A 10,079-nucleotide genomic window follows, 5' to 3' on the forward strand; every position below is an offset into this window, starting at 1 on the left:
AGCACATTATGTTTGCTGTGCACTTTATTTCTGTCTTCGTTACATCAGCTCTACCTCAGATCATCAGGCATTAGATCCCAGAGGTGGGGACCCCTGCGGTAAGTATATCCTATGAAGTTTTGCTCGTGTGTGCTCATAAAATGTTCAAGTCTCCGGATTACATGCCCCTTTAATTAAAAACACGAGCATTCCCTCTTGAAGCCCCAAATTTCTTTCAATTTGGGCTCATTTACAAATGGCAGTATCATAAAGCATATTAAGTACTCGACCTTCTAGAGCTTCTTTTCTTATTCTGGCCAAGCATTTCAGATATGCTGCACATTGAAAAGAAGTAATCGAAATTAGCTTCATGTACTGCATTCTATTAAAAGTTATTAGCAATTAATACAGATTTAAGGGAGAGGGGACTTATTAGCCCTCTTGCCCTGAAAATTAATGCATCCTTTTCATTATATTCCTAAGGGGTATTTTACCCAATAACATTCCATTTCAGATTAATATAAAATGAAAACTACATTATTTGAGAATGCTGGCTACAAAACGATTACAAACCACAAATCTCACAAAGATTAACAGGGAAGGAAGATCAAGCAGAACAATGAACTATTAATAATTCTAGACAAGATGAAGGTAATAAAATCAATGTGTCAATCATTCTACAAGAATCAAGAAGCCACAATATTCTTTGAGGGCATGGTCAGGCTTATGTAAGGGTTAATAATGTTTTTTTTTATAGGTTAAATAGGCTTTCAGGAGTGGGTGATTTCTGGATAGTTACAAAAGAAATAAACTCTATAAATTCTAATTTTAAAAATGCAAGGGTCTATATACAGAGATACTGTTTTCTTCATTTCTAGGCAAAACTGTCTTCCCTTTCCTGCACAAGGTGCCCCAAACTGCTCAAGGTTAAGCATGTCAACAACTCCAAATGAACCACTAGGGGGCAGAAGCAGACAGAAGCTGACCAACAGGTTCCCCTGAGAACCCATTCACACTTGGAGTGACTTGAAAGACTGCTGATAATTGCATCCTATATGTTAAGCTGAATCTGAAAATTTATCATATTTCCTTACTAAGAACCTGAAACCAAGATAAAACTGCCTAATTCTTTCTTCTCTATTCTGATGCTAGAGTTACCATTTGATAAGAAATACTGACCCAGGAGCCCTGATAGCAGCCCCATGAATACAAGGCACTACTGTTTTGCTTTCTCTTCCTCTCCATTGCCAGTTTTATAGTCCTCTTTATCCTGACAGCCACTTGATTTATTCTGGCTTATGCTCGTGGTTACCCCCTCAACATTTGGCAACTTGCTCTTATCCCAGAAGCAACGTCCAGACAAATTTGATTATATAAGCAACCTATTGCCACACACATTTAAGCTATACCACGGTCATTTCATAACAGGCACAGAGTTCACGCCTCCCACTCTCTCCTGCTGTGTTTAGCCAGAAAAAGTTGCACAGGAACAAACAAGTACCCAATATATGTAATAAAACATGGCATTGACACCAATTCTAAAATCTTTATCCTACATAAACTCACAGACATATGTTCTGTAAGGCAGTAGAAGGTGGATTTATAAAGCACCATAAATGACTCCATCAATATATCACTCATGGCAATTGTTTATATCCTGAGGAGGAACAAACACTGTTGTTTTTTCATTGAGCAGAGTGGGTGCTTAATGTATGTCAGATTAAAGATGCATAAAATACAAACCCTGTCCTCAGGAGCTCACAATCAAGTGGGAAGCCAGATACAGAAAAAGAAAGATCACGTGAATAAACAGAAAGTTGCATTTTATGTGAAATCACAGTGATTTGGATGGGGCACTGCTTAGCTGGGAGTAGGGGGCTGAAACACAAGGGATCAGATATAAACAAATGCTGCACTTCCTGAAGAAGAGTGCCCAGAGACCAGTGCTAAAGGACAAACAGAGCTGGCCAGGTCAAGAGGAAGTGGAAGGTCGGCGCCGAGGCAGGCATTTGGAGCAAGAGACAGCTAAGAATAGCGTGGGTGTGGTGTGGGTGAGCAGATAGCATCAGCTTTGTGTGCAGCGGGAGTCCTGAGGCACAGAGCTCTCTGGGGCTTATACAACTGGTTGAGAATTGAGGACTTCACCTTGTAGGCAACAGAGAGCTGGGGAACTGTTTTGAATGGGGGAAATTTGATCATTCTGGAAGACATTGAAAAGCAGGAGATTAAGGTCAGACAGGCTAGTTAAGAGGCTACAGTTGTCCGGAGCTAAGGCACTGAGAGTTGGGGTGGGAAGGGTGACACTAGGGGGTTCAAATGGGCAGGGTTTGATATGTGAGGAAGAATCATGGATGACACTTAGATTTCTAGCTTGGATGGCTAGGAGAGCAGTGGGGCCCCTGGCAGAGATAGGGAATGCACAAACAGGGCTGGGAGACAGCAAGGAGTCTGGTTTCAGATGGGCTGAGTTGGAGGTACCTCCACGCTGTCCACCTGCAGAAGTCTGACGAACACGTGACTATAAGCCAGGTGAGCCTGAGTTGAACTCTAGAGGGTGGCTAGGCCTCTTGTCACTGCTGGCAGAAAATATGGAGTCAATGAGATTTTTCCTGAGGATGAGTAGACCAGAAGAGCGAGGACTGAATGGTCAGAGAACCCCAAGGTTGAAGGGATAGGTGGAGGACATGGGTCACCAGGCTGAGGCAGAGAAGAAACAGTCAGAAGAAACCATCTATGGTAGGAAGCTCTGACAAGGACCTCAGATTACAGGCTAGAAGCACCCAAGTTCCTACTCATATCCAGTCAATAATTATTTGAAAGCTCAGCAGTGTGACAGGCCCCATGCAGGAGGGGGCCACTAAGAAATCGACCACAGGACTCTTGACTTCAGGAGCCTCATAATCTAGTTGGGAAAACGAAACACACTTCCTAAAAGAGGTGAAGTGAAAGCCTAAGGAAGAGGCAAACAGCTGTGAAGGGCAAGATCTAGAGGGACCTGGTGGGAGTGAGGGAATCAAGATTTCTAAAAGAAGTAAGACCTGGCTGATCTTGGGAGTCAGGGTGGAGATTCTCCTAAGAATGGAAACTTGACCACAAAGGCCAAGAAGACAGCAAGGTAATGTCTACTGTGGATGGAGCAGCCACTTCACATTCAAGAAGAGAGATAGATCCTGCTGGAAATGTGGCTCAAAGCCAGGGCTGAAAGATGCCTGAATGCCCACCTGGGCCATGCAGATTGTGTATAGGGGAAATGAAAGTTCAGAGCAGGAAAATGCTGCCTTCACTAAGAAGCAGCTACCAAGTATGCATTCTCCAAAGAGAAGAAAGAAGAAATGTTTCCAACCCTCATAGAGAAAGGAAAGCAGTGTGTTTATGAAATTAATACAATACTGATGTATCTCTTCTTTTCTACTTTTGAATAGTCTGACAAATCAAATTCTTATTTTCAGAAGGTATCAGTTCAGTCGCTCAGTGTCTGACTCTTTGAGACCCCATGGACTGCAGCACGCCAGGCTTTCCTGTCCATCACCAACCCCTGGAGATTGCTCAAACTCATATCCATTGAGTCGGTGATGCCATCCAGCCATCTCATCCTCTGTCGTCCCCTTCTCCTCCCACCTTCAATCGTTCCCAGCATCAGGGTCTTTTCAAATGAGTCAGTTCTTTGCATCAGCTGGCCAAAGTATTGGACTTTTAGCTTCAGCATCCAGTGAATATTCTGGGCTGATTTCCTTTAGAATGGACTGGTTGGATCTCCTTGCAGTCCAAGGGACTCTCAAGAGTCTTCTCCAACACCACAGTTCAAAGTCATTAATTCTTTGGCACTCAGCTTTCTTTATAGTTCAACTCTCACATCCATACATGACCACTGGAAAAACCATAGCTTTCACTAGACAGACTTTTGTTGGCAAAGTAATGTCTCTGCTTTTTAATATGCTGTCTAGGATGGTCATAGCTTTTCTTCCAAGGAACAAGCATCTTTTAATTTCATGGCTGCAATCACCATCTGCAGTGATTTTGGAGCCCCCCAAAAATAAAGTCTCTCACTGTTTCCATTGTTTCTCCGTGTCTATTTGCCAGAAGATATAGTTCCTAATTCTTTTGGTTATCAAGTTCCCTGGTTACTGTTATTTTCTGCCTAAACATCAGACTTGAAGAAAAAAAAAAAAGAATTGTATTTCAGTGAGCTTGAGCCTGTGAGATTTTATAAACGTCATGCTTTTAATAGTAGTTTTTCTCCATCAGAGAGCCTTAGACAAATATATGCTCAGAATCTTCAGAAATCACTAAATACGTGTATTTTAACATTCACCTGACTAAACTGTGATAATGGGGTGCTTTACAGCCGAAGAACTTTCTAAAATATGATTGTATTTTAATCCTTAAGCCTCACAATTCAAGAAAGGCTAACAAGTTAATGAAAAAGTGGGGGAAGGGCATGACAAGGCAATTCAAAGAAAACAATTGCAAATAGCCATAAGCACATGAAAGATGCTTCTCATTCACTTTTACACTTCACTAACATTTAAAGAAATGCATATAAAAACAGACACTTTCATATCTGAAAGTATTTGCTATCATCCTCTTGTCGATGTTAATGGCAGTTTAAGATTGTTGCATCTTCTGGAAAGGACAACTTGGCATTGGCTTTCACATTGTAAATGCGTACACTCTTTGACCCAGCAAGTCTACTCCCAGATGTGTCCTAAAGATATTCTTGCTCAAGGGTTTTAGTATGTGTGTAAAAGTTTCTCTGTTGCAGCATTTTTTTGTAGACTTTTTTTAAAAAGAAAATCTAGATCATCTAGGAAGGTGGGGGGTTGGTTAGGGACTTCCCTGGCAGTCCAGCGGTTAAGACTTAACCTTCCAGTGCAGGGGTTACAGGTTTGATTCCTGGTAGGGAAGCTAAGATCCCATCTGCCTTGTGGCCAAAAACAAAAACAAAAACAAAAACAAAAACAAAAACAAAACAAAAAAAAAAACAAAACATAAAACAGAAGCAATATTGTAACAAACTCAGTAGACTTTTTTTTTTTCTTAAAAAAGGTCCATATTAAAAAAGATCTTAAAAGAGGGGGCTGGTTCGAGTCACTATGCTATCTGCAGACACTGTGCTGTGCTTAGTCACTCAGTTGTGTCTGACTCTTTGTGACCCCATGGACTGTAGCCCACCAGGCTCCTCTGTCCATGGAGATTCTCCAGGCAAGAATACTAGAGTGGGTTGTCATCCCCTCCTCCAGGGGATGTCCCCAACACAGGGATTGAACCCAGGTCTCCTGCATTGCACAGGGATTCTTTACCATCTGAGGCACCAGGAAAGTCCAAGAATACTGGAGTGGGTAACCTATCCTTTTTCCGGTGGATCTTCCCAACCCAGGAATCGAACCAGGGTCTCCTGCATTGCAGGCGGATTCTTCACCAGCTGAGCTACCAGGGATGCCCTGGAGAGTCATAAACCAAACTGTACAGATCAGGGCATGCTGTTGTGGCCTTGGCTGTGATCTACAGTCTTGGAGACCCATCACATCCTCCCTCCTAGACTATGATTTGTTCCTGAAAGCCTGGCCACTAAATGAAGAGCTGTTTCATGAAAGACTATGTAGGTTAATTGTACCGGGGTAAACTGTGTTGTGCTCTAATCTAACTTTAAATACCCCCAAATGTTTTGTGAATTAAAAGAAGAAATCAATGGAACTATGAAAACAAGTTTCTGGAAATAATACACATCCTTTTGCAAGTGTGCACATAATTAAGTTCATCTTTCTTACCCATAGTGGATGGTGGGTGGTGGAGGAGGCACAAGGAAGCTGTTCCTGTTAAAAATTCTGCTTTCTGTGCCACTTTCTTCACTTTTCTGTGGCTCAGTTACCTTGCCCTGAGACTGTTCTTAAAAATAAAGTCATAGCACAAAAAAAAAAAAATAGTGAGAGCAAACTAAAGGCTAAAACACAGAGTGCTTGGGTCACGTGGAAACAGACCACCTGAACTCCAGACTGAAGATGTGTGGGAGGTGCCACTGCTTCACCCCTTTCTCTGGGTCCCCATACACAGAGCAAGATGCTTTTGGCTTCATCCCAACCCAGTACACAGTTTAAAGTAGTTCATTTCCAACTAGAAACTGCTGTTATTCAAGTCGATTGGCGAGTATGTCTTTGAAACCACAGTGTCAAAATTCTCATTATATTGCATTTATTTAGTATGTTTTGTGGAGGAAAGTCATTATTTTATACCAATTGTAAAAAGGTCGTATTCCCCCAAATGATGTGGCTTTTCAAGGGCAGTTATAGAAAAGACTAGTAGTTAAGTGAAGAAGAAAAAACAAATTGCAGTATAATATAATATAATCTCCTCTTGAAAAGGACATATACCCATAATGCTTACATGTTTCTGGAAAGAAAACTCAGAAAATACATACAAGAAATTGCAGCAGTGGTCTTTTTGGAAGAGAGGAGTGTGGCAAGAAAGAGTTATAGGCACTATTTTTAGTATGAAAGTAAGATTTTTTAATAGCTGCTGGTGCTAGGTCACTTCAGTCGTGTCTGACTCTGTGCAACCCCATAGACGGCAGCCCACCAGGCTCCTCTGTCCATGGGATTCTCTAGGCAAGAATACTGGAGTGGGTTGCCATTTCCTTCTCCATTTTTAATAGCAAAACAGCAAAATAACAAATCCTTCAGTGATTTCCCACAGACTAAAGAAAAGAGATTTGGGGTCCAGGCATTGACATAGAGCACCCTGCAGGATCTATCTGGCCACATAGGCCTCACCCATGCCCCCATGTATCTCCTTACTACTCCACCAAATTACTTGCCACTCCCGGAATGCACTAGGCAGCCCTGAACTTCTGTGTTTTTGTGCCAGTTGTCTCCCCTCTCACCAGAATGCCCTTTCCAATCTCGCCTGTCAGAAAACTCCCTCTCATTCTTCAAAATCAAGGTCAAGTACACTGTCCTATTGTTATGTCTTTCCTGACCACCCCAAACCCCGATCCCGCCCCAGACAGGTATGCCCAGATGTGTTTTCCTCAGGTTGAAAGCTTGTGATTCAGGTGATATGCTATAAATGGGCTCCTCCTCAGCCTGCCCAGCTGCTTGGGTCACCATTTGCCAGTTGAAGGAAGGCTGAAGGTAGAGTATGGGATGCATGTGACACCCACCCCAGGCTGGGTGGAGCATTCACTTACAAATGTCAAGGCATCTCTCCCAGCTCTTACTCAGAGCCAGAAAACTGCTTCCTGAACCCTGTCCCTTAAAACTGTTAGACCTGAAGCCAGGGCCTTATCGGCTTAATCCATTCTAGGACCAGGAAAGATGGTACTCTGACTACCATGTGTTCATCTATGCTATTTTCACTTGGTAAGACACATTAATTCTTCATAACAAACTTCCTTGGGGATATGTTAGCCAATGCAAACTTAACCTTAGATTCAAAAGAAAACTCCCCATCAAAACATTTAGCCTCAGTTTAAAAAAAAAAAAAAAACAAGGAGAGAAAAAGAATCTATATAAAGAAGTTTCTATGACAGATGCAGAAGTTTGCTTCATCCTTCATGTCATCACACCCAAGGTTAAATGATCACAAACAAAAAACTATAAGAAACACTCACTTAAAAATAAGCAAGAGTAGCAAGTGAAATTCTGAAAGAGAAAGACCATACAAGGACACTGACCCTATCAGAATTAAAACATACTGGGATGTCTTAGCAACTTAAAAAGTGCTTTCAGACTTTCCTAGTGGTCCAGTGGCTAAGACTCCATGCTCCCAATGCAGAGGGCCTGGGTTCAGTCCCTGGTCAGAGAACTAGATCCCTCATGCCTCAACTTAAAGATCCCGCACACAGCAATGAAGATCTCACATGCCACAAGTAAGATGCAGCACAGCCAAATAAGAAAAAAAAAAAGTGCTTGAATAAAGAATGAGACCAATGGAAGAGAATTAGGAAATCCAGAAATTAAACCATGTACATGATGTTCAGTTCAGTTCAGTCCCTCAGTTCAGTTCAGTTGCTCAGTCGTGTCTGACTCTTTGCGGCCCCATGAATCGCAGCACGCCAGGCCTCCCTGTCCATCACCATCTCCCGGAGTTCACTCAAACTCATGTCCATTGAGTCGGTGATGCCATCCAGCCATCTCATCCTCTGTCATCCCCTTCTCCTCCTGCCCCCAATCCCTCCCAGCATCAGAGTCTTTTCCAATGAGTCAGTTCTTCACATGAGGTGGCCAAAGTATTGGAGTTTCAGCTTTAGCATCAGTCCTTCCAATGAACACCCAGGACTGATCTCCTTTAGAATGGACTGGTTGGATCTCCTTGCAGTCCAACAGACTCTCAAGAGTCTTCTCCAACACCACAGTTCAAAAGCATCAATTCTTGGGCACTCAGCCTTCTTCACAGTCCAACTCTCACATCCATACATGACCACTGGAAAAACCATAGCCTTGACTAGACAGACCTTTGTTGGCAAAGTAATGTCTCTACTTTTCAATATACTATCTAGGTTGGTCATAACTTTCCTTTCAAGGAGTAAGTGTCTTTTAATTTCATGGCTGCAGTCACCATCTGCAGTGATTTTGGAGCCCCCAAAAGTAGAGTCTGACACTGTTTCCACTGTTTCCACATCTACTTCCCATGAAGTGATGGGACCAGATGCCATGATCTTAGTTTTCTAAATGTTGAGCTTTAAGCCAAACTTTTCACTCTCTTCTTTCACTTTCATCAAGAGGCTCTTTAGCTCCTCTTCACTTTCTGCCATAAGGGTGGTGTCATCTGCATATCTGAGGTTATTGATATTTCTCCCAGCAATCTTGATTCCAGCTTGTGCTTCCTCCAGCCCAGCATTACTCATGATGTACTCTGTATATAAGTTAAATAAGCAGGGTGACAGTATACAGCCTTGACGTACATGATGTTAGCATTTGCTAAAGATGTCATTTCTCATAGGTAGACTTATAAAAGACTTTATATTACTGGTTTGTGAACTGAAAAAAAAAGTAAAAAGTTGTGTCTATACTTCAAACTGTATAACTGAACAAGTTTCAAATGAATTGAACATTTAAATGTAAGCAAAAAACAAGAAAACCATAAAAGCATGTCAAGAAACATGGTAAACAGACAAAGAATACACATAATTAACACATACCAAAAAAAAAGCCCAATATAAATGGCCCTTAAAACATGTAAAAATATACTGAACCTCAGTCATTATTTTAGAAATGCAAGTTAAAATTACACTGAGGTGTTATTTCTCACCTGTCAAGTGGACAAAACTCTATAAACATTTAACAACACATCCTGCAGGTAAAGTTGTGGGGCAGCAGATATGCCCACACAGTACATGTGGAAGTATATATGTTGTAACCTGAATCAAGGGCAAATTGACAATATCACAATTACCAACATATTTACCTTTTGCACCTATTACACAGATGCAATTGCCCATGTAAGAAATTATACATGTTCATGATTTTTCATTGCAGCACTGTTCGTAATTGCAAAAGATTGAACACAACCCAATTGTCTAATAATAGGGTATTGGTTAAATAAACTTTACCACATCCGCACAATGGAATGCTATGCCGTTGCTCAAATGGAATGAAAGTATTATTTTCTATGTACCAATATGGAAAAAAATTTCTAGGTTATATTGTGAAAAAAGAGAGGCAGAACAACATCTAGACCATGCTTCCTTTTGTATAAGAAATGGAGACTATAGGAATAATTACTCATATTTGCTTGTGATTGCATGAAGCACTGCAAGACAATGGAGTAGGATGACTGATTGCCTAAAAGGGACTGGTGAGAAATAAGTAGATGGAGACAGCAGAAGGGATATGCTTTAATATATGTCTTTCCATATTACTTTAACTTTTGGCTACTGTGAATACATTTCCTTTTCAAAAATAGAAATAACATTTAAAAACATACTCTGCAGAAAATTTTTGCCAAAGTCAAAGCTAAATAACACAAAGGCGGGGTAGATTTCTTCTAAAGTATATAAGCTCCAAGTAAAATGTGTTTCATTGTTTTTATTAACTTTGCTTCCTTATTAAGATCTATTGTGATCCTTTGCTTGGTGTGATGGCTCTGACATATGTCAAACGATG

This window comes from Ovis canadensis, chromosome X (genome assembly GCF_042477335.2).
Source record: "Ovis canadensis isolate MfBH-ARS-UI-01 breed Bighorn chromosome X, ARS-UI_OviCan_v2, whole genome shotgun sequence".
NCBI classification, from domain to species: domain Eukaryota; kingdom Metazoa; phylum Chordata; class Mammalia; order Artiodactyla; family Bovidae; genus Ovis; species Ovis canadensis.